The sequence below is a fragment of the Carettochelys insculpta genome, chromosome 9 (genome assembly GCF_033958435.1).
Source record: "Carettochelys insculpta isolate YL-2023 chromosome 9, ASM3395843v1, whole genome shotgun sequence".
NCBI lineage: Eukaryota > Metazoa > Chordata > Testudines > Carettochelyidae > Carettochelys > Carettochelys insculpta.
Window position 1 is genome coordinate 26,870,657 of NC_134145.1, and position 22,767 is coordinate 26,893,423.

The window sequence follows — 22,767 nt, forward strand, 5'->3', positions numbered from 1 at the left end:
CCTCTGGGGCTTCATGTTACATTCTGCATATGACCATAGGTATTATATTAATAAAAATGACTTAGCTATATCTGTATCTCTCCCTCTTCCATATAAATGTACCTCTCGTTTCATTCCAACATAGCCTCCCATTGGTTGCAGTCCTTAAGTTGTTAGGTTCAGTATATTTTCTTATTAAAACAACGTACACTCAGGTCTGGTTTTTTAAAACTCAAAGTGAGTGGAACCTCTGTGATAGAAATCAAACTTCTCATTTGGTTTTAATATAAGAGTTCTTTTCAAGGTCTACCACAGAGTATTTGCCTAGCAACAGAACCACTCTCTGTTATTACAAAAGGCCTGATTTAACTAAACATGCATGTAGATAAATATATCTATATAGCTATATATCAATATATATCTACCTATCTATATAAATGAACAGGTAGCACAGCTATGTGTTTTCAACTTGCAAATACAAAGTTGTTATAAAGCATATTTATGTAGAGGAACTGGGACCACAGTGTCATGAAGTTGGAATATGGGTAAATACTTCCAATAAGGCAGTATTTCTAGAAGACAAGGCAGAGAATGTGGAACCTAAAATCCTGTGCCTAATCCTGGCTCTGCTCACTGTTGTATGGCTGTGGACAAATCAGTTACTTTCCTTGTGCTTCTGTTTACAAATCTGAAAAATGAACAAAATATTAATCTGCATCACAAGGGTGCTGTAAGGCTTAATTAATTTGTGACTGATTGTGGCAGATGTTCTTGCTTGAGTAGCACCTTATTCCTTGAGTAAGCCAAGAGACCAACAGCAGAATAATTTACTTACTGGATGGCAGAACTGAATCTTTAGTGTGTATGTCAATCATTTGAAATCCTCATGTGAAAGGTGGTATATAAGTGCAAAGCAGGATTGTCATACTATGACGCTTTTTCATCTCAAGAGATGGTGGTTAGCAGCAGCAGTGAGGACCTATGGCAGTGCTTGAGTATGCAGCTTCTCGCATGGCTTATCTATCCAATATTGGATTTGCACTGTTGATTGCACTAACCGCATGTCAGTCTATTTCCAAATTCTTAAGTCTGAGAGTTTTTCCTTCTAAGATGAAGTTTTTTGCATGGCTTACACACATACTATCAAAGGATGATGTGCCCTGTTGTAGCAATCATCGCCAAATAATTCGATCTGATGATGTAGATTCCCAAGGATTTGGATCGATGTTGAATTTTTGCATGTACCCTTGAATCTTAGCTTTGGTCTTCCTCTTGTTCTCAACTCACATGACAGTTCGCCAGAAAGGATTTCTTTGGGAAGACATTTGTCACCCATTCTTCTCACATGACCAAGCCATCGTAGTCTTCTGCTGTTGAGGGTCACTATGAGGGTGGGTATGCCAGATCTTGACAAGACATTGCCTTTGACATGTTATCTTGCCAGTTGATATTCATAATTCTGCAGAGGCAGTGAAGATGGAAACTGTTCAATTTTTTTTCCTGATTTGACTGGGTGGTCCATGTCTCAGAACCATATAGCAGGATACTCAATACACATGCTGGTAGATAAGTATCTTTGTTTTCACTGTCAATTTAGTATTGTTCCATGCTCGTTTCGTTTCATGTCAAAATAGTAACTGCCTTCCCAGTTCTGAAGTTTAGTTCTTCATCCAGGGATAGGTTTGAGGTGACAGTAGATCCAAGGTAACAGAATTGTTGAACCACATCTAGTGGGCTGTTATCCAGAATGACATTGGGTTGCTGAGGTATGCATTGAGTGAATACAACAGTTTTCTTCATGCTTATGTCAAGGGAAAACAACTTGCAGGCTATGGACAGAGAATCTGTCAGAGACTGTAGCGTGTCTTCATTATGAGTGACAAGAGCTGCCTTATCTGCGAAGAGGAGTTCCCTAATGAGGACTTTCTTGACCTTAGTTTTGGCCTTGACTCTTGCCAGATTGTAGAATGAGCCATCTAATCTTTTGTGGAGAAATACATTGCTGCATGAAATTTAGTAGAACTGAGAAGAATATGCCGAAGAGGGTAGGGGCAAGAATACAGCCTTGTTTGACTCCACTGTTCATTATAAACAGTTCCAATGTAGATCCATCATATTGCACTGTTGCTTTCATGTTTTCATGAAAGGATGTTCTGAGCTTGAGTAGGGTCAGTGGGCAGCCACTCTTGGTTAATACTCTGTATAGTCCTGATATACTGTGTCAAGTGCCTTTGTTAAGTCCACAAATGCTACGAATAACAGCTTTCCTTATTCTCTGCATTTTTGCTGTAGTTGTTGAAGAGAGAAAATCACGTCCATTGTTGACCTGCCAGCCCTGAAGCCACATTATGTTTCTGGATAGACTCAATCTGCAAGTTTTTGCAGGCATCTGAGAATGACATGGGCACATGCTTTTCCTGTGATGCTCAGTAACGAGATGCCTCTGTAGTTGTTGCAGTCACCCTTGTTGCCTTTGTTTTTATAGAGAATGATGATATTTGCATCTTTCATGTCAAGTGGGACATCTCCTGCTCTCCAACACTTTAGGAGTAAATCATAGACGAAGGGAAAGAGCACAGCCTTGTTTGCCTACAGGACTTCAGCTGGGATTCTGTCATTTCCAGGGGCTTTTCCACTGGAGAGAACATCAAGAGCTTGAAAAAGTTCCTCCTCCATAGGCTCTGCATCTAGCTCAGACATTTCTGGAAGAGTTGGGATGAGGATGTCAAGTTCAGGTTGTATTGTACGCTCATGGGAATAAAACCTTGAGTAGTGTTCCACCCATCTGGACATCTGCAGCTTTTTGTCTGTGATCACCTGTCCATTTAAATGCTTCAATGAGGTGACTTCGGTAATGTTCGGTCTGAGTGCTTTCTTCAATCCGTTATACATAGTTTTCAGGTCACCCAAATCAGACACCTTTTGAATATTAGAACACAGATTGGCCCAATACTTTTTCACACACTGCCTGGATTCTCTCTGAAGAACAGATCTTGCATGTTGAAGTTGATCTCTTGTGCTTTGAGGTGGGTTCTTTATTATTCAGATGTGCCTTGCATTTTTCTTCAAGAAGAGGCCTAAGAATGTTAGCATTTTCATTGATCCAGTCTTTGTTAGAGAATTAACATGTTCCGAAGGCAGATTTGTCACATTCATATATTGCATCATTCAGTAGGACCATGTTTCATCAATGTTTTTTTGGTCAGATTTGTGTTTCATTTTGCGAGGGTGATCATCTGTGAAGACAGAGCATTTCAGCACATCTCTGGTATTGAGCGTATTGATCTTTGGCTTACTGCATTTCTTTGTCATATAGAGTTTCTTTGGGATGATTTTCACTCTGCTGATGATCAAGTAGTGATCAGTGTCACACTCTGCACTGTGGTACATGCATGTAAATTTGACAGCATTGAGATGTTTCCTGCATACCAGTACAAGGTCAAGTTGATGCCAGTGACTGGATCTGAGGTGGTACCATGAAACCTTGGCTACGTCTACACGTGCACGCTACATCAAAATAGCTTATTTCAATGAATAACGTCTACACATCCTACAGGGCTGGCAACGTCGACGTTCAACTTCGACGTTGGGCAGCACCACATCGAAATAGGCGCTGCGAGGGAACGTCTACACGCCAAAGTAGCACACATCGAAATAAGGGTGCCAGGAACAGCTGCAGACAGGGTCACAGGGAAGACTCAACAGCAAGCCGCTCCCTTAAAGGGCCTCTCCCAGACACAGTTGCACTAAACAACACAAGATCCACAGAGCCAACAACTGGTTGCAGACCCTGTGCATGCAGCATGGATCACCAGCTGCGGCAGCAGCAGCCAGAAGCCCTGGGCTAAGGGCTGCTGCACATGGTGACCATAGAGCCCCGCAGGGGCTGGAGAGAGAGCATCTCTCAACCCCTCAGCTGATGGCCACCATGGCGGACCCCACTATTTCGATGTTGCGGGACGCAGATCATCTACACATGCCCTACTTCAATGTTCAACTTCGAAGTAGGGCGCTATTCCCATCCCCTCATGGGGTTAGCGACTTCAACGTCTCGCCACCTAACGTCGATTTCAACTTCGAAATAGCGCCCAACATGTGTAGCCATGACGGGCGCTATTTCGAAGTTGGCGCCGCTACTTCGAAGTAGCATGCACGTGTAGACGCGGCCCTTGTGACACTCTTTCAAGTTAAAGAAAGCATTAGAGATGCAGAGCTGATCCTGAGAGCTGAAGGAGAGAAGCCTTTGACCATCTGACCAGGCAAAAAGAGTGAGTTCAGGGTCATTTGCCATGCAGGATCACCCCAGATGGCTCCAGTGATCCCCATGACTCTGCAAAGCCCTGTTGGAGCCTGGGGGGCTGGGAAGCACCAGAGAAACATAAGACTGCTCTGACCTCAACTGGCGAGCACCCAAGGTCCAAAATTGGTGCCCAGGAGCAGGCCGCTGAGAAGAAAACCCACAGGAGAACAAGTGTCTTGTGTTCCCACATGGGGCACCTCACCCCCTCCCCCATCATTCCATCTGCAGGCCAGGGGTGAACCCCAGGGTCAGTCCCAGCCTGTTGCCCTCTGACTTGCATGGGGAGGTCCAAGGAATCCCAGTCCCAATGGCCAGCCCTGCTCCAGGGAAAAGCTGAGTCTCTCTCAGTCTCAGCCACTCCGGTCCCCTCCCTCCAGCAGCACAAGGCATCCAGCCAGCTGCACCATAGGCCTCAGCATGGGCCCTGCCACTGGGCCTCCAGCAATTCATGGGACCAGGCCATCCCAAACCAGCTCCTGCCACCAGCGGAAGCCAGAGAGCCAGCCCCGCAATGGGGCTTTAGGAGGGCAACACTGGGCCACCCAGGCCCCATAGCAAGGCTCCCCATGCTGAAAGCCCCCATACCATGGACCAGCCCACCTGGCCCCATCCCACTCCCTGTAGTGCCCGCAGGTCCAGCCCAACCCCCGCACCACCTTCAGCTCAACCTATTGCTGAACACCACTCTTCCAGCCCAACTGCTGCACAACTGCTACCCAATCTCCACAGCCAACCTGGCTCCATCTCTGGCCCGACCCAGCAGCAAAGGCCAGCTCAATCCTTCCCACCACCACCCACTCCCCTGTTGCTGAGCTCCCTTCTAGCCCACAGCCCCCACCCACATCCCCTGGCCTGTCGCACTCCCTGCATCCCCTCACCCACTGCTCCTGCCACACCCTGCATCCCAGCATGCTCCCAACACCCACACCAGCAAGGTCCCCAAACTGCCCCCCACCAGGTAAGTTAAAGGACTTACCACTGGTGCAGCCCAGAGGAGCCTCCACCTCCTCCACCAGAGCTGTCGCATATATGTGGGGGCTTCGGTGGTGGCTCCTGCAGGTCATGCTGCTCCCTGCACCCCCTCCACACATACCACTGGTGCAGCCCAGAGGAGCCACCACATCCTCCACCAGAGCCACCATTTTGTCTCCAAATCTAATATGAGTACCTAATCACCAACATCTCAATTTAACATTTGGACAAGTGTTTCCTCTAATTTTTTCCATCCATATGCAGAATAAATCCTGTTCTGTGCACCAAGGCATATTAGGATTTAAATATATGATGCTAATAAGCATTATCCATCACATACTAAGGGCAGGTCTACAATATATAGCAATGTCAACACAATTTACACAACTCTAACAACCTGAATATTGTAGCTGTAGTTAATATATCATAGGTTGAGTTGCCGTGGGGTCTCCACTACAGAGAAGTCGACGGAAGAAGCTCTCTCAGACTTCCCTGATGCATCTCATTCCAGTGGAGTACCAGAGTTGACAAGAGAGTGAGTGGAATCAATTTAGTGCTTTTCATTAAAAAGCTCTCTAAATCGACCCCGCTGCACCAATCTCCTGCTAAATACAGACATGCCCTAACACATCTTAAGAGTCTAGCATAGACAATCAACATCTGCTAAATTGGAAGAGTTAAAATTAGTCTTCCACCTGCAAGTAACTTGGCAGATGGGAGAATAAGCATCCTGAAACATCAGAATTCTAACTGAAGAGATTGCAGGAACATTATGGGATTGCACTGGGAAGATTACCTTTGCTGGTGTACCTACAATGCCAGCTTTTCAGTGCAGACTAACACTGAAGTAGTGTAGAATGATCTGCAATAGGATATGATTATGGAGAAACTAGTTCTGGGCAAATGCAATTCCTACAAAAACTAGCAAAGTCTACAGACCATTGCAACAACTTCTGCATGTGAGCACCAAGCAAGTTATAAGTAACTCATATAAATAATACAGCAAACTACTGTCATGCAGCAAGCCCACGGATGTGCATCATACCCCTCAGAGACTTCACTGAGGCTCCACAGTGGGGTAAGGATCTCTATTTGCAGCTTCCTTTGCAGAACTGAGTCCTTAGTAGATAATCTCATTGAACATAATTATCTCTAGTAGAACATAAAAAAAATTGAGGTGACAAGCATATTCATCAACGGCACACCCATTAGATCTCAAATACGTTAATTAGAATAGCCTTTCTAATGAGAGCAGTGTCAAATATTGGATCTCTGCCCAAAACTAAACATTAATTCATTCACTGTTGGTTCTAGTTTACACTGTACCAGGGGAGTTGCATGCATTCTGACACCCAAATATAGTAAGTCACTACTTCTACTTTGGAAGTAGAACAAATATAAGTGTGACACACTAATTAAAAGCATCAGAGTGCAGGATATACCTTGCTAAATATCATTTAGTCTTTAGCAATGCCAGCCTCAACTTCAGTGTGGAAAGGATGTGAGCAATATAGGTAGGAATTTCAGTGGAGCGGTTTCAAAAGGTTAGCCTTCCACCACTTTTCAAGGAGACTATTCATTTGCAATGTGTTGGGTCTTCAGATCTGATACAAAATCAGGGTAGGGAGTAGGACAATACTGGACTAGGGAGGCACCACCTCTCAACAAGTGCAAAGCTGGTTCCCATGAGAGAAACAGTTTAAGGAGTGCATGGAGCCTACAAGAAGGGGAATGAGCTGCACATGATATCAGCAAGCAAAGCTGATGCTGGGCTAGTGGTGGAAACAGCTTTGTGGAAGCTATTTTAGCAGCAGGAATTTGGAGCCTCCTCTTCTTTTGATATGAAAGCCTTCAGAGAGATTAACAGAATTATAGGACACTAAGGGCATTTCTATACTTATCGGGTGTTCGACACACTGCAATCGATCTTCCACAGTTTGGTTTTGCCATGTGTTAAGAGACATGGCAAAATCAATCTCTCTAGGCTTGGCTGTCAACCCTGGTACTCCACACTATTGTGTGGAGTAAGGGATGTTGGAGCAAGCCTGAAGAGCCCCGGTCTACAGTAGGGCGGAAAGTCAATTCTGATATGTCAATTCTAACTATGCTATTGGCATAGGTAGAATTGCATAGCTGGAATTGACTTTTGTCCTTAGTATAGACCAGGCCTGAGAGTCTGTGACAACACCTCAGACTGAGGAGCTTCAGACAGAAAGATCTGGTGAAACCTAATATGGGACAACTCAGTAACTAGGCTCGATACTGATAAACCACTAATGCCCCAGCTTGGGACCTGGAGGAATGGGTGGACTTGAGTCCCCAGGCCTTGCCATTCCTCTGTGTTAATTGGAGTCTGAAGGAGTAATTAGAGCATGAGGGTGTGAGTGAGGCTGCAGCTGCGGTCCACTTTGGGATTGACTAAACTGGCAGAAACTCTAAGGCCTTGAGCTGACTCTAGGCCAGCTGGACATAAGATCTTCCTGCTACATACGGTCAGTAATATGAAGAGATGGAGGGATACTTGTGGTCCAGGGATAATTAGGCCTATTTTGGGGAAGCAGGAGACATGAGTCCTATGCCTAGGTCTGCCATTGACTTACCATATGATCAATAGAAAGTCACTAAACCCAATATTTTCAATATTACTGACTGCATAAAGTTATGTGCCTAAAGCCATGCTTAGACACGTATTTAAAAATAATTACCAACCTCCTCTGCCATTGGATTCATTGTGACTTGAGGGTGATCAACACTTCTAGCTACCTGTGTACACTTCTGAACTGATTTTGGTGCCTCACTTAGGTACCTACATTTGAAAATGTCTTATTAACATGTAGCTGGGCAACCGTTTAACAACACAATCCTTTATTCAAATCAAGGTGTAATATAATCTGTGAATGGATTCTGTGTTCAAGCCTTGGGAGGAAAACTGGAATTTTTCCATTCCCAGCTTGCAATGGAAGAAACACAAACTATGATTTTCATTCATAGTTGCTATTGTAATTAAGTGAACAATCATGGTGTGTGTGTGTGTGTGTGTGGAGTTTACTCTCTGAGGCCCCATCTACCCCAGTGTTGATGTTAATAGTACCAACCAAGAGCGGAAATGAGTCAGAGAGAGACTATTTTGAGTGAAGTTGTATCCCTAGACAGTATTATTGTGGGCAATGTCTAAATATCTCAGAGAAAAGACATAACAGGATAAGTTCCAGGTCTCATCTTGTACAGTATCATTGACTATTGCATTTTAAAGGTTATATAAGATCCCAAGCATTCCTAAAAACTAAACAGACATAATGGCTTTTTTAAACTGATGACTATTATGTAAATCTTTGTTACTGTGAAGATGAATACTTTTGCCCTGCCTCAGTTACACATGATGAACTGAGTTGTATAAAATAAAAAAATCCTCCAGAACCATGAAGAAAGGCCTGAACAGTTCTCAAACTGTAGCTTTAATGAAGTTGCACTACATTTTTATGTGCTGTTTACTTAGTAAAAACAACGTGCCTGGTGCCGATCATCACCACCACTCTGCCCCTCTTCTTCCTTATAATCTAAAAGACACATGCCTAGGAGACAGAATGTTATCAGGAGGCTCATAAGAAATTAAAAGGGTGCTAGAAGTAATACCTAGAGGGAGTAAAACAATTCTTGAAGAAATGGTTGTCTTTTTCAACAAACACTTTTGCTTCTGTCTAATTTTAATTTTTAATCAACTTAAAACATTGTCTTCTTTCAGTTTCCTCTGCTCTCCCTATGTCCATATTTTTCCTTATATCTTCTGTGCACAGAGGGTAATTCCTAACACACTGACCAGTGGGTTATATTAAATAAAAGTAAATTTGCCACCTCACTTTCTGGTCTTAATTAATTTCTGCTAATTATTCTGATTTTACAATGGTGCATAGTAGGGTGACCAATTTTAGTTGGATGTGTTCGTGAAAGTTTCATCACATGACAATCTCTAATTAAATACAATCCAGAAAGCTTGGCAGTGCTAATGTAAAGCCATTGATTTCAATAGGTCTGTACTGATATAAATCTGGAATAATGGAATAGTGAATCCAGGACAATATTAAACTGCCTGTACCATTCACATTAACAGTACACAAACATGTCTTGGTCAGTTGATATCACTAGGATAGAGGCATAATGTTCTGAGCAGTATTTGTATTGCAAGCAATTCCATATGTTCAGTTAACCTCATCTTAAATTCTTATTATGCTCTGCAAGCATGATCTTCAGATATGTGCTAATGTAACTAGTATGATTAATAGACCATGACAAAGAACTTTAGATTTCAGAGGAGACCTACCTTAATTTTTGGCATCATGAATGCAAGCTGCAGCCTAACTGCGACTAAGACTGTGGAGAGGCCTCCCAGGATGCAACACTATCCTCTGCATGCCCAGTAATAATCCCTTTCCTAAGACTCTGCCAGCCTGCTGCATATTTATTGATAATTAAACAGAAACGAACAAGTTAGTATTAGTGTGTGTCATGTGCTGTAGCATTGGCTCAAAATTCTAAAGTTTACTACTGTACTTCTAACATCTGATAGAGAATCTCCGTTTGTTTCAGATGATTTATCCCGTACACTTTGCTTTAAATATTATCAGCACAGTTCATGATGCAGATGTCTCCATGTGAGTATACCACATCCATTTTATGGGCGTGGAAACAGGTATTAAAAGTTGATAACACATTGGGAGAATGTCTATTAATATTAGCACCTTGACATGCTTTTGCATTTGATGAGCTCTCGGTCTTAAAAGTTGTAATATTGTTTGGTTTGAAGAGAGGGGCTGAAATCAATAAATGAATATCTTTCTCTTTTAATGACCTAGCTGTTTTTATCCCATATGCGTTAATATAGAATAGAGACATTTCACTATATCTTAAATGCATTGGGACACAGACTAAATTAATACATTTAAACAAAATACTATTTGGAATATTTTGGCAGTATCTGGGTCAACATGTTTTGGAAAACATTTTGCCACTGACACTATAATATCAGCATGTGATCAAACATGCATTGCAGTATATAATTAGCTATAAGCCAAAACACCAGCTTAAATGGTAGCATGTAAATATTCAAATGTAGATTTTTTATCTACCTGATACAAATATTTATAATATTCCTAGATAAATGTTTTTAAATAAAACTGGTGACCTCGTAACGAGAGCTGATCAACATTTTATGAATATCAACATCCTGTGGGGGTGGGAGTTGAAAACCACAAAATTGTTTCCTGTTTTCCAACCTAATTCTACCATTATTCATCCAAATGTCAAGCTTTGTGGCTCATTCACAGAACACACTAATCTACTTTTTTTGTGAAATTCTATTGCCAACATGCATCTAAGAGTACCTACAGGAATCTGATTTAAAATGACTGGGGGGATGAGGTCTGTATCCTTATGAAGAGACTACATAAAAAAAAATCCCAAATTCAAAATTTAATCAGCTGTGCATAATGAATGGGTGCATCAATTTTCGGGATAACCTGGGAACATAAAACTTGATTACACTAGTCAGAATAAATGGTTGCATTAGCAGTATATTAGAAGAGTTGGAGAACTTATGCAAGTGCCGAGTTAAAACATTTTTTCTTTATCCAGTGTACTATGCAGTTTTATGATTTGTTCATTTTGCTGTTTTCATTGTTGCTAATTATTTGAATGTTTTGTCCTTTTCTGTGACATTATGATGAGGTGTATTAGATGTCAGAGTAACATAGTTTACTGCACTAATGATTTCATCTTAGTATGGATGTTAAATAGATAGCCTTGTATATAGAAATCTAATTACATTCTGTTGCCAGCTTAGCGAGTGGAGCAGCATAAACTTGCAACAACCATTCTTCTCTTATTTTTCCTCATCACCCTCTTAACTTGCTTAGTCTAGAACAAATCTAACTCCTGTTTAAAAAAAAATGACATGGAACTGTGTTGCTAGTGTTATTACCACATTCAGATTTTTATATTTCTGGAATGTAGGCAAAGTCTACACTAGACTTCAATGTAGATTTCAGATATGCAATTCTAGCTATGGCAATTGTGACTTATCTGCACTCGACTTACCTGGCCATCCTCCCTGAGGGAGGTTGATGGGAGAAACTCCCCCATTGACCTCCCTTTACTCCTCAAGGTATTGAGGAGTACAGAGATCGATTGTTCACCCCTAACAGTTCAATTTTGCACGTCCCCACTAGGTGCACAGAATCAACCCACCAAAAATTGACCATGACCAGGGCGATCTTCCACGTAGTGAAGTTTTGTTTCCACATCACAGTAAGGCCAGTATCACAACTAGATAGTAGCCATTAGTCTATCCAGTGGAAGGCCTAAGTTAGAAAGTGATTTTAAAACTCCAAGGGTACTTCTAGCTCAGCATCACCCCTTACCAGCAAGCTCATGTGAAGGTCTGTGTACTGTGCTGATGTCACAGCAAGAAAATAAGCTGAAGCTATGATAGATGGTGGGGGACTGAGCTGATATTTGGTAAAAGAGAGCTTAAGTGTAGGAGGGGAATTTAATGTGGGAAGGCACTTGAAGAAGAAGAGATGTTTATTTTGCCCACACTTGTATAGCTCAGGGTCCAGCCACAAGCAATACAGAAAGGCTAATGAAAGGTTGTAGTCTTGGATTTCCCTCATGTTCATGTTTTCACTTATTGTATTCTTTCATGTACAAATGATATCATATGAACTTCTAAGTTCATGGACAAAAAACACCTATTATATATCAGTATATAATATAATACTTTATATATAATATATAAAGTATTATATATAATATATATTTATATATATATAATAATATATATAAGTATTATATATAATTTATATATATTATAAATCAGTTAATGTCAGCAGTACCTAAAGCATTCTACTAATAATAACTCTCCAAACACACATCAAAAATAGACACATTCCTTCAACTGCTCCAATCCAATCTGCACAGGGGAAAAAAGAGACCTTGCAGCCTCCTCTAAAGTCAACAATACTGTGTTTTGTCAGAGCAAAGAAGAAAGCAAATTTCAGAATGTTATTTATGTTCCCATACTATACCTTGAAATATACTATTTCACAAAGGAGCATCACATAAACATCTAATATTATTAAAATTATTTGAACCATAATGTACATATCTTATACTCTCAAGAACATCACTTAAACTTGCCTTTCCAGTGACAAGAAGCATTGTTTCTTTACATGTGTGATGTTCCTTTTGATGCTTTGGGTTTAATTTGTGTTCTTGTATGATGTAGTATAACTTGAAGCACATGTTGTGTTGTATCACTTAAATAACCCCCTTCCATGTAGAAGCATGTAATTTCTGCTATTGATGGAAAAATATCTGAGTTTCACCCTAGAGTCAGTAGTTATGGTGCTACCTGAATTAGAGTTACACATATTCCAGCTACATTTCAGTTACTATCTTCCATAAAAATATGCACATTTATAAAAACTCATAATGAAATCTGGAAACTTCAGAAATCAAACTTTTTGCATTTCATTTGGAATGTATTAAAATAGACCAGTTGCGTGGGAAAAGCACTTTTGTGGCATTCTGCTTGAAATGGAACCTTTTTTTTTTCTTGGTACTGGAATTTTTTCCATTGCTTCAGACTGTTTTTAAACAAAAAACTAGACAGAATAATAAAACATGGACTGAAGAGAGCTAATAATAATATACTGAGTTAAGTTTGCATGGACAGGAAATGTACTACGTGACCTAGGAATTAATCGTGGCTCTGTTGAAGTCAATGGAAGTTTTCCCAGTGACTTCAATAGAATCAGGTTTTAGCTTAAGTATTTCTTTTATCTCTGCTTGGCTCAATTGTGCCTGTAAGATATAGCCCTAATATTTTTCCTTGAGCTCCTTGAGATGCAAGAGATGTTATATGCTGTTACACCTTCTCAGAAGATGTAGTAGCATCTATCTCCTTTGTGTGCCCCATATGCAAGGGCATGGATGAGTTCTCCAAGGCTATGTCTAGATTAGAGTGATTTGTAAATAGAAGTTTTTGTCAGAACATATTTTGAGACAAAACTTCTGTTGACAAATCGCATCCAGGCTACGTCTACACGTGCACGCTACATCGAAGTAGCTAATTTCGAAGTAGCGACATCGAAATAGGCTATTTCGATGAATAGCGTCTACACGTCCTCCAGGGCCGGCAACGTCGATGTTCAACTTCGACGTTGCGCAGCCCAACATCGAAATAGGCACAGCGAGGGAACGTCTACTCGCCAAAGTAGCACACATCGAAATAGGGATGCCAGGCACAGCTGCAGACAGGGTCACAGGGCAGACTCAACAGCCAGCCGCTCCCTTAAAGGGCCCCTCCCAGACACACTTCCACTAAACAGCACAAGATACACAGAGCCGACAACGAGTTGCAGACCCTGTGCATGCAGCATGAATCCCCCACTGCAGCAGCAGCAGCCAGAAGCCCTGGGCTAAGGGCTGCTGCACACGGTGACCATAGAGCCCCGCATGGGCTGGAGAGACAGCGTCTCTCAACCCCCCAGCTGATGGCCGCCATGGAGGACCCGGCAATTTCGACGTTGCGGGATGCGGATCGTCTACACTGTCCCTACTTTGACGTTGAACGTCGAAGTAGGGCGCTATTCCGATCCCCTGGGCTACGTCTACACGTGAAGCCAACATCAAAATAGCTTATTTCGATGTAGCAACATCGAAATAGGCTATTTCGATGAATAACGTCTACACGTCCTCCAGGGCTGGCAACGTCGATGTTCAACTTCGACGTTGCGCGGCACCACATCGAAATAGGTGCTGCGAGGGTACGTCTACACGCCAAAGTAGCACACATCGAAATAAGGGTGCCAGGCACAGCTGCAGACAGGGTCACAGGGCGGACTCAACAGCAAGCCGCTCCCTTAAAGGGCCCCTCCCAGTCACAGTTGCACTAAACAACACAAGATCCACAGAGCCGACAACTGGTTGCAGACCCTGTGCATGCAGCATGGATCCCCAGCTGCGAAAGCAGCAGCCAGAAGCCCTGGGCTAAGGGCTGCTGCCCACGGTGACCATAGAGCCCCGCAGGGGCTGGAGAGAGAGCATCTCTCAACCCCCCAGCTGATGGCCGCCATGGAGGACCCGGAAATTTCGACGTTGCGGGACGCGGATCGTCTACACGGTCCCTACTTCGACGTTGAACGTCGAAGTAGGGCGCTATTCCGATCCCCTCATGAGGTTAGCGACTTCGACGTCTCACCGCCTAACGTCGAAGTTAACTTCGAAATAGCGCCCGACGCATGTAGCCGCGACGGGCGCTATTTCGAAGTTAGTGCCGCTACTTCGAAGTAGCGTGCACGTGTAGACACAGCTCTGATGAGGTTAGCGACTTCGACGTCTCGCCGCCTAACCTCGAAGTTAACTTCGAAATAGCGCCCGACGCGTGTAGCCGCAACGGGCGCTATTTCAAAGTTAGTGCCGCTACTTCGAAGTAGCGTGCACGTGTAGACACAGCTCCAGACAGCAAAGGAGAGCGAAAGATCTACTGTCAATAGAGAGTGGCCAGACTTCTACTGGCAAAATGGCCAACCAGAAGCACAGCAGACAGGGTCATCTGGTGTTCCAGAAGCCCTTTCTGTCAACAGAAGGGCCCCTGGAATGTCCAGACTGGCTTTTTTGCTGAAAGATTTCTGTCGACAGAGGCAGTCTTCCTCATGGCAAGCAGGGTACAGTGGTTGACAAAAGTGCTGCATTCTGTTGACTTACTGTCAACCGAACACCCTTGGGAAACTGGATGCTCCAGGGGTTTTGTTTAACAAAGCAGCTATTTTGTCAAAAAAGAAAAGGACAGCCCTCTAGTCTAGTCCTAGCCCAAGGGACTCCACTGGTGGCATATTATGCAAATGTGCCCACCAACACCTCGACCCAGGGAGCAACAGGGGACAACCTTCCCCTGAGTCAACATGTCAATTAGCTTGGCTATATCGTTGAGCAGACAAGATACCTTCTTTGTGAAAGTCTATTCTATAAAGCATGTGTATTGACTGTATTTTGTGTCTGCTGTTGTATATTACAAAAAAAATCTAGAAACCAAGATAGGTACATTTTATTTATTTTTAAGTATAACAAGAAAATAAGTTAAAATGATGCCACAAATGAAAACTTCAGATGATTCCTTTCAGTAACAGCATTTTAATTCAATTGGGATATAAGCAGGGATGAAAGTAACTTACAATTTTTTAGAGGTACTGTCGTATTGCAATCCGGGTCCCTATCACCTCTTTGAATAGTTCCCTGCTGGCTTTTGCCATGGCTCAGCCACGTCTTGCCAGAGCTGCACACCACGGTGCACACAATTATTTTCGCCTCTGGGTATATGTGGGCCTTTCTCAAGGGATTGTCCAGGAAAATAAATTAATAATGTGATTGCTCTCTGACTCCTGAAGGTGGAAACCCTGAAAGTTGTTGCCAACAGTATTGTGCTATTCTGTTGTTTGGGTTCTAGTCCTGATTAAGGTAAATCAGCAGCTATAGATAGGGCTCCAATTTCGGCTGTAATGATTCTGTGCAAATAATTAAGGTTTTGCCTGGGATTCACTGATGGTCATTTAAAAAACTGTGTATTGTGGGTAACTGGAAAGACTGATCCAAAAGCCCATTTTAGGAGCCATTTCTTTACAAGAGAAAAACTATGGTACACAGTTCACTTGTGTATGGAGAGTAGAGAAGGATCCTTCGTAATTCTTTAATCTGGAGAGAGAAACATGGTTAACTGTAGACCAATTATTCAAGTATTTTTGAGACTGCCAAATGAGAGTTGTTCAGCCTCACTTGTATGATTAGCTTCACTGAGTTCTACTAGGAAATGTAGTAATTAACTTAAATCAATATGGAGGCTAGGCAAAGGACGTTTACTGTATTGATGGAATTCACAAAGAATATATAGAGCCAGTTGGAAAGAGGTCACTTTTATGGACCTCCAGACTGCAGTAGATCTGAGGGAAACTTGCTGTGCACTTCAGCAGACTAGTGCACCTGAGTCATAAGGCAGCTGCATGCTTTCAATCTTACCTTACTTACAGATTGCAGTGTGCAATTACTTGCAAACAACTATTGATTCTGTTAAATATAAATAGGGATCTATTACAGGGGAGCCACTGCTGTTTCTAGAGTTCAGAATGTTTTATTGCCTTCCTGTTGAAATAGTGATGTGTTGCTCCAGTAACATGATAAACCAGTCAATCTTGGGGAAATAATTACACCCTGCATCTTTGAGGGAATAGCTCTGTGGAGTACATAACTAGAAAACTTAAAGTGAAAAAGAAGGGATCCCTAAAAGAGCAAAGTCAAAAAACATGAAAATTTCTTTCTAAAATTCTAGAAAAAGAACAGGGCTGACCATAGCTTAAAGCTCTCATGAATTAACCTGGAAAGCTGTTTTATGCAGGCCGGAGATAACTCTCAGATATTAGTGGCTTCAAGAGCTAAGACAAAATGAAAATATGATAGGTAATATTGTTTTGGTTATTTTTAATCACTTTTTTTGGCATGGTTCTCCATATTGCTAGATTCAAAAATGATTCTTCAGTTTGCACTATTTCATAATGTTATTTGTATAGTTTACACACACTTAAGAAAATTAGTAACTGTCGCAGATGTGTATAATATTGGTTTTGCAGATCTTCTCTGCTTCTGGAAAGTTAATTGAACTTCACTCTTTCCATGTCCTAAATATAATATTGTTTTGTATACCAAATAATAATGTAGGTGGGGTGGACTTGAGGTGGAACAGTAGTTAGATAGGAGTCTTGTAAGGAACACCTTGATGCTAATGTGGAAAGTACGACTTTTGAAGCTCTAGGGGGTTTTCTCCCTCTAAATCTAATCTGAAACAAGGTTACAGCAGAATGTTGGATACTTTGCTGCTGGAGGAGAAGGATGAGACCTGTAACCAAGGTCAAACTACTGATTTCTTTTTTATGGTACTCTGCTGAGCAACTAGTCCACTTTAATATCCTTCTATTAGCCCTGTCCTCAACCCACCATTAGCAACAGCCGCCATGCCCCGGGCCAAGGGGTGGGGATGTTCCAGGAGCTCTGGCATGTCTGTTCTGCCCAGAAGGCCCTGCCACATGGGAGCTCCCTGGCACCTCAGGGACCAAGCTGACCACTGCAGGCCCTTCCCTGCTCAGTAGGCTAGCAGCCGAGGGTGGTGTTCAGCCACAGAGACCCCTGCATGGGTGCAGGGTGAGCTGGGCACAAACTGGCCCTCCTTGGGGCCCCAACATGCATGTTCAGCTTACAGCGCTGTCTGCAGGAGCGGGTGCTGACTCCCACCTGCTGGCATGCCCACATGCCAGGAGCTGCACTTCTCATTAGTGTGCCCATGTAGCTGACTGCTTCCAGCCCAGGCCCGGGGTGTGTGATGCACTGGGAACTTACTGGAGGGTCCCTCAAACTGGGTCTGTTGAGGCCCTGGACATGGCCTGGCTGGAGAAGCGGCCCAAGTCCAGGGTGATCACCAGTGTGCTCTCACTGGCCTCTGAAACAGTGTCACCCTTTGGCTGCAGGTCTGGCTTGGTCCTGGGCTGCTGCTAATGCTCGTACTGATGTAACTCCAGCTCCCTGGGTGGGGACCTCCTGGGCCATGTCAAGGGTGGCTATTTTGGGGAAGGAGTCCTCAGCCCTCAGGAGGCTGTGGATTCAGCACAATAGGGCAGGTTGCAGGTCCTGCCCCTGACCTCCTGGCTGTGGACCAGTCTGGGTATAATCCCTGGTGCAGCTCCTTGACCTCTTCTCAGACCTTGCTCCATTGTCCAGGCAGGGCGGCTCCATGCCGCCAGGGCAGTGGCGAGCTGGGTATATAGGTCAGGGTGTTCCTCCTCTTTGCAGAGGGTTCAGGAAGATGGTCTCCTCAGCCCAGAGGCCAACAAGGTGCTGGATCTCAGGCCCAGTCCAGGATGAGGCCCTGTGTTTTGTGCCCTGGGGGGGGCTGTTGGGACCCCTCCTGTGGCCCCCTTGAAGGTTTTAGGATGTCATAGGACTCCTGTCTGTCTGCCATGGCCTGCAAAGCCACTGGAGAGTGGTTCTGAGGGTGTGTGCAGAGACAACGTGCTGCTGTGCTGCTTGCATGCCCTCAGCTTTCTGCCAGTGGGTTTGCGGGGCTCCCTGCAGCTTCAAGACTGGCCCAAAGCAGAGAACATAGAGCTGAGCTTGTGGTGGACAGGGCATCTCCCAGGGCTAGATGGCCAGTGCCATGAAGGACTGTTCTGTCAACAAAGGGCCACCCCAGAGCATCCACACTTGTTTCCTGTCAACAGAATCCATCAACAAAGGCATTCTGCCTCATGCGGTGGAGGCAGTCGACAAAAGTGCCGCATTGTGTTGACAGAACGCATTTGTAGTGTGGACACACTCTGGGTTTTGTCACAAAATGCCAGTTTTGTCGACCAGCCTCTCTAGTGTAGACATAATCCATGTACAGAAATGTGGTAGCCAAGACCTAATCTATTCAACACTGAATTCTAACTGGAAACCAGCAGCACATGTGTTATATGCTCCCATTTGAGAAATACCACGGAACCCCCATTACTACAGTGATTTAAGCACATGAATGGTGTAACTGTTGTGACTGAATTTAAGTGCACTCAAGTTTGCAGGACTGGGACCTAAGTAAGATATTTTAACAAAATCTTTAGGTCTTTAGGTGTAGTCCTGCTTACAGTAGGTTCTGTGATCTCCTCTGGGGGTAATTCATGGATCATAATGGCAGCATCCACATCCAAAGGGAAAGATTGCAGTCAGAAACAGCTGAAAATGAAGATATTAGCCACATCAGCTAATGAGTGAGTGCCAGTAATATTAATATATTAAAAGTCTCATCTGTGAATTTAAAAGGCTAAATGTAAATGTTGTGATGTCTTTAAATGCTTTGACTAAGAGCATATTGTGGTCTTGGACTCTTGAAAAAAGAAAAATGAGATTTGGCACAATTACTAGATTAAGCACTTTCTAAACAAAATATCTAAAATGCAATAACATCATGTGAAAGTGTGGTCACTTTAATCTTCAGAAAGTGGATCTTTCATGTCAGTTGTTTAATTCTAAATTGGAATTCCATCTTTCAAGAAGGCAGACGATTACAAGAGGATTTGCCAGTCTAATATATAATTACTTTTTTTAAAAGGCACAAGGCTGTTGTTAGAAAGAAGTCTAATTTCTGAGGCAGTGAATAAAACTGGTTTGTGTAATCCAGTTTACTTGTTACAAAAGTTGTAGCCAGGGCGCCAGCAGGACCAAGGATATCACAGTTTACACAGCAAAAATCAAAGGCTGAAAATAAGTGATTGTCCAAGAAGCCATTTTTCTTTTTAAACAATATAAAAACAATCCTCCCATTTTTCATTTATGATACTGCATATAACCATGGATGCTTTTTGAGAATTCCTGTATCAGCTAGTTGTTCATATATGGAAATAAAGCTTTGTATGCTTGCATACAGGATACATGGTGTGGCCTTCAAATACTACAGCCACAGTGTAGTTATTTAGCAACGAAGGGTCCTGTGGCACCTTATAGACTAACAGAAAAGTTTAGAGCATGAGCTTTCGTGAGTTAACTCACTTCTTCAGATGCTGGTTATTTGTAACAGTGTAGTTATTTGTAACACAACTACTATGTTTTTAAAGAACAAAATAGTCCAGGTGAAAAGACACTCTTAGAATTAAATATTAGTTCATCCTAGAAATTGAAGCTTCCATGCCATTGCTGTGTTACCCTGTAGTGCAAATCTGAACTTTGTTCGTCGACCTCATTATTATAAATTAGGAAACTGGAACTCTTCCAAGCCTCTGTTTTTTGTCAGGTGAAATATCTGCTTCAACCAGTGTTGTGACAAGGTTTGTATAGGAACAATCTTTGAATGCTACTGATAAATCTAGGTGTCTTTACTTTCCAGGGTGTATAACTTCTTGTAGTTTAAGCCTGTAGCATTGCTGTTCTGTTTTCAGCAAATAGTTGGGTTGAGCTGCTGCTGCCACCAGAGCATCTATGTCTCTTTCCCCGGTCTCCCACAGTGACCTCAGTGATCAGCTGGACACATTTGTACATTCTATGCAATCATTGTTTCAAGTTTTCAAGTTTTTTTAAGCAAGGAGATAGTGGCAAAAACTTTTCACATGCAGGAGAGGAAGAACCAGACAGCATCGCTACCCAGTACTGGGAAAAGGATTAAATATTCCACATTTGCCCATTCTGTCTGAGAGTGTTTACAAGGGTTCAGATCTTTCTTTGTTTAATTCTTTAATTAGTAGTCATATCTGCCAAATCCATTTGAATTTATTAGATTATGCATTGTATTGATTTACAACAATTTATTTTGTTAAATTGCATCTTAGAACAATCATTATGTGACTGTCGACTCTGAGATCTACAAATTCAAATTACCAAAGAAATCCCAGTCATGTATTATTTTCTTGTTTACTAAGCCAATAGTGTTCAATCAGGCTCAGTCTGCAGAGGAAGTAACTCTTATAAATAAAAGCCCTCGATGCTGTTTTAAAACCCATTTCTTTTACTAGGCTTTTTCTGAGGAGAATTGCCTTTTACACATTTAAAGGATTGTATGAGGGGACCAATAACTGAGCTAGGGTTCAGAGCTGGGAGTCAGGTAGAAGTTGGGGGAAATTAAGGGAGATGAACACATATCAACATGTGGCAACAACTTGTGGGGGGCAGGTTTGTCTACTATTCTTGGTTTCATGAAGAAGCCCCCGCTAAAAGGAGGCTGATGAAGGAACGTAGTGTAGTCTTTCAGGAGTTGTGTCTGGCAGAGTTGAAGATAGCGAGAAGAGAATTTTAAAAGCGGCCTCTAAAATCTTCATCTCTCTCCCTCTAAGTTTAGACCCTCCAATTAATTTATCCCTGTTAGACTTCTGTACCCCCGTTGAGGCCTCCCAATCTTTAAAATAAATAGTTTCAGCTAATTGTAATTCTCTGTAAAAGAAAAGGAATGGGACTGTCTTCCAGGTGTTAATATACTGTAGAAACAAAACTCATAAATACATAAGTCAAGAACATAACAAATCTGGACTCGACATATAAACCTCCCAAATACGGGCACAAAACTCACAAAGGCAGGGGTCCTTGTGGCTACAAGCAGCCCTTCTCTATTCCCACCCCAGTGCTGATTTCTGATGCCAGACATATAAGGCCCATTACAGTGTAAGGATCCACATGTGAAAATACTTGAGGACCTACATCCTACCTGTGTGCAGATTTGCACCACCTAGCCTCAGTTTTTCCCTAACTGCATTTTTCCCCAACCATCTCATCTTTGCAATGAAATCCTGAAATCCTACTGAAATCAACGGGAATCAGTATGATGAAAATTTCCATCCTTTGCTATTATTTGATTAGTCATACAACCTACACTCCAATCCTGAAATGCCTGTGAATAACCTGACATCTGTGAGTAGTTCTGGTGAATTCTGTCACGCTACCGACGTGTGTGAGGATTACTAACTGGAAGAAAATTTTAGTGATCTCAAGCAGTGAAGAGCCAAAGTTGTGTTGGTTCTTGATGAGATTTAGGTTCATAAGCCATTTAGACCCTTTTTAAAAATTTCCACCAGGTCTTTAATTCTTGGATAAAAGGTTAAACTAAACTAATCTCCTCCTTCTTCCAATGTGGTTCGTCTTCTGCAATAAGGTGGAAACCCTCCTCCCCACATTTTGCCAAATGGTTTGTCATTTTTATGCATTTTGAATACAGTAGTTTTGGTTTTGTGGTTAAATATCCTTTTTCCTAAATGTCTCTGAATGAAAACACATGTACAGGTGAACATGAGCTCTCTAGAACATAACATTTCTCTCTGTCTTATAGTACCTCATTTATTAAGCCAGAATTTTCAGCTGGTGTAAATCAGTGTAGTTCTATGGAAAATCACCTATTGTCACTAGCTGAGCACATGGATAGTTTCCTCCAAATCCATGCATGAGTTTAAAACTTCCTTCTTACTTTACTGGTTTTTCTTTCCAGAAAAGTCACAGATCTGTGTTTAGGAAACTAAACAAGAATCAGTTACTAATACTACTGACAGTATTTGAGAACCTAATCCAATAACGTAAATGAAAAGTGAACTGGCTATTTCCTAGCACTTGTTTCATATAAAAGGTATTGGAGTTATAATCAGCCTATGGAAAGAACATTGTTCTGCAGAAAGACAGGGTTAGAACCACAGTTACTATCACTTAATTTGTAAGATAGGTTGTTAAATTGCACTATTCATAGTACAGTGGTTGCCATTAACATCCTCACCAATTTTGTGTGTGAGTATTAACCAGACTGTGGCATTCAGTGTTCCCTGAACTAACTGACTGCCAGCAGCAGCAGTCGCATTTATTAGATAAAATTGGAAATACTTCATTGGTAAATGGAGAATTACCTGGACTATCAACACAGAACCCTGAAGCATCTAAGTATCTACTGATCTTACATGCCACCTTTGCATTCTTGGAAA

The 22,767-nt window shown here is 42.3% G+C and overlaps 1 long non-coding RNA gene across 1 annotated transcript in view; it reads left to right on the plus strand.

Annotated features, from left to right (window-relative positions):
• Positions 1 to 22,767, plus strand: part of LOC142017704 (uncharacterized) — a 42,234-nt gene that overhangs the window by 18,643 nt on the left and 824 nt on the right. The window contains exon 2 of the long non-coding RNA XR_012646576.1: positions 9,836 to 9,900. This is a non-coding gene — a long non-coding RNA (uncharacterized LOC142017704). The remainder of the gene's footprint in view (positions 1 to 9,835; positions 9,901 to 22,767) is intronic.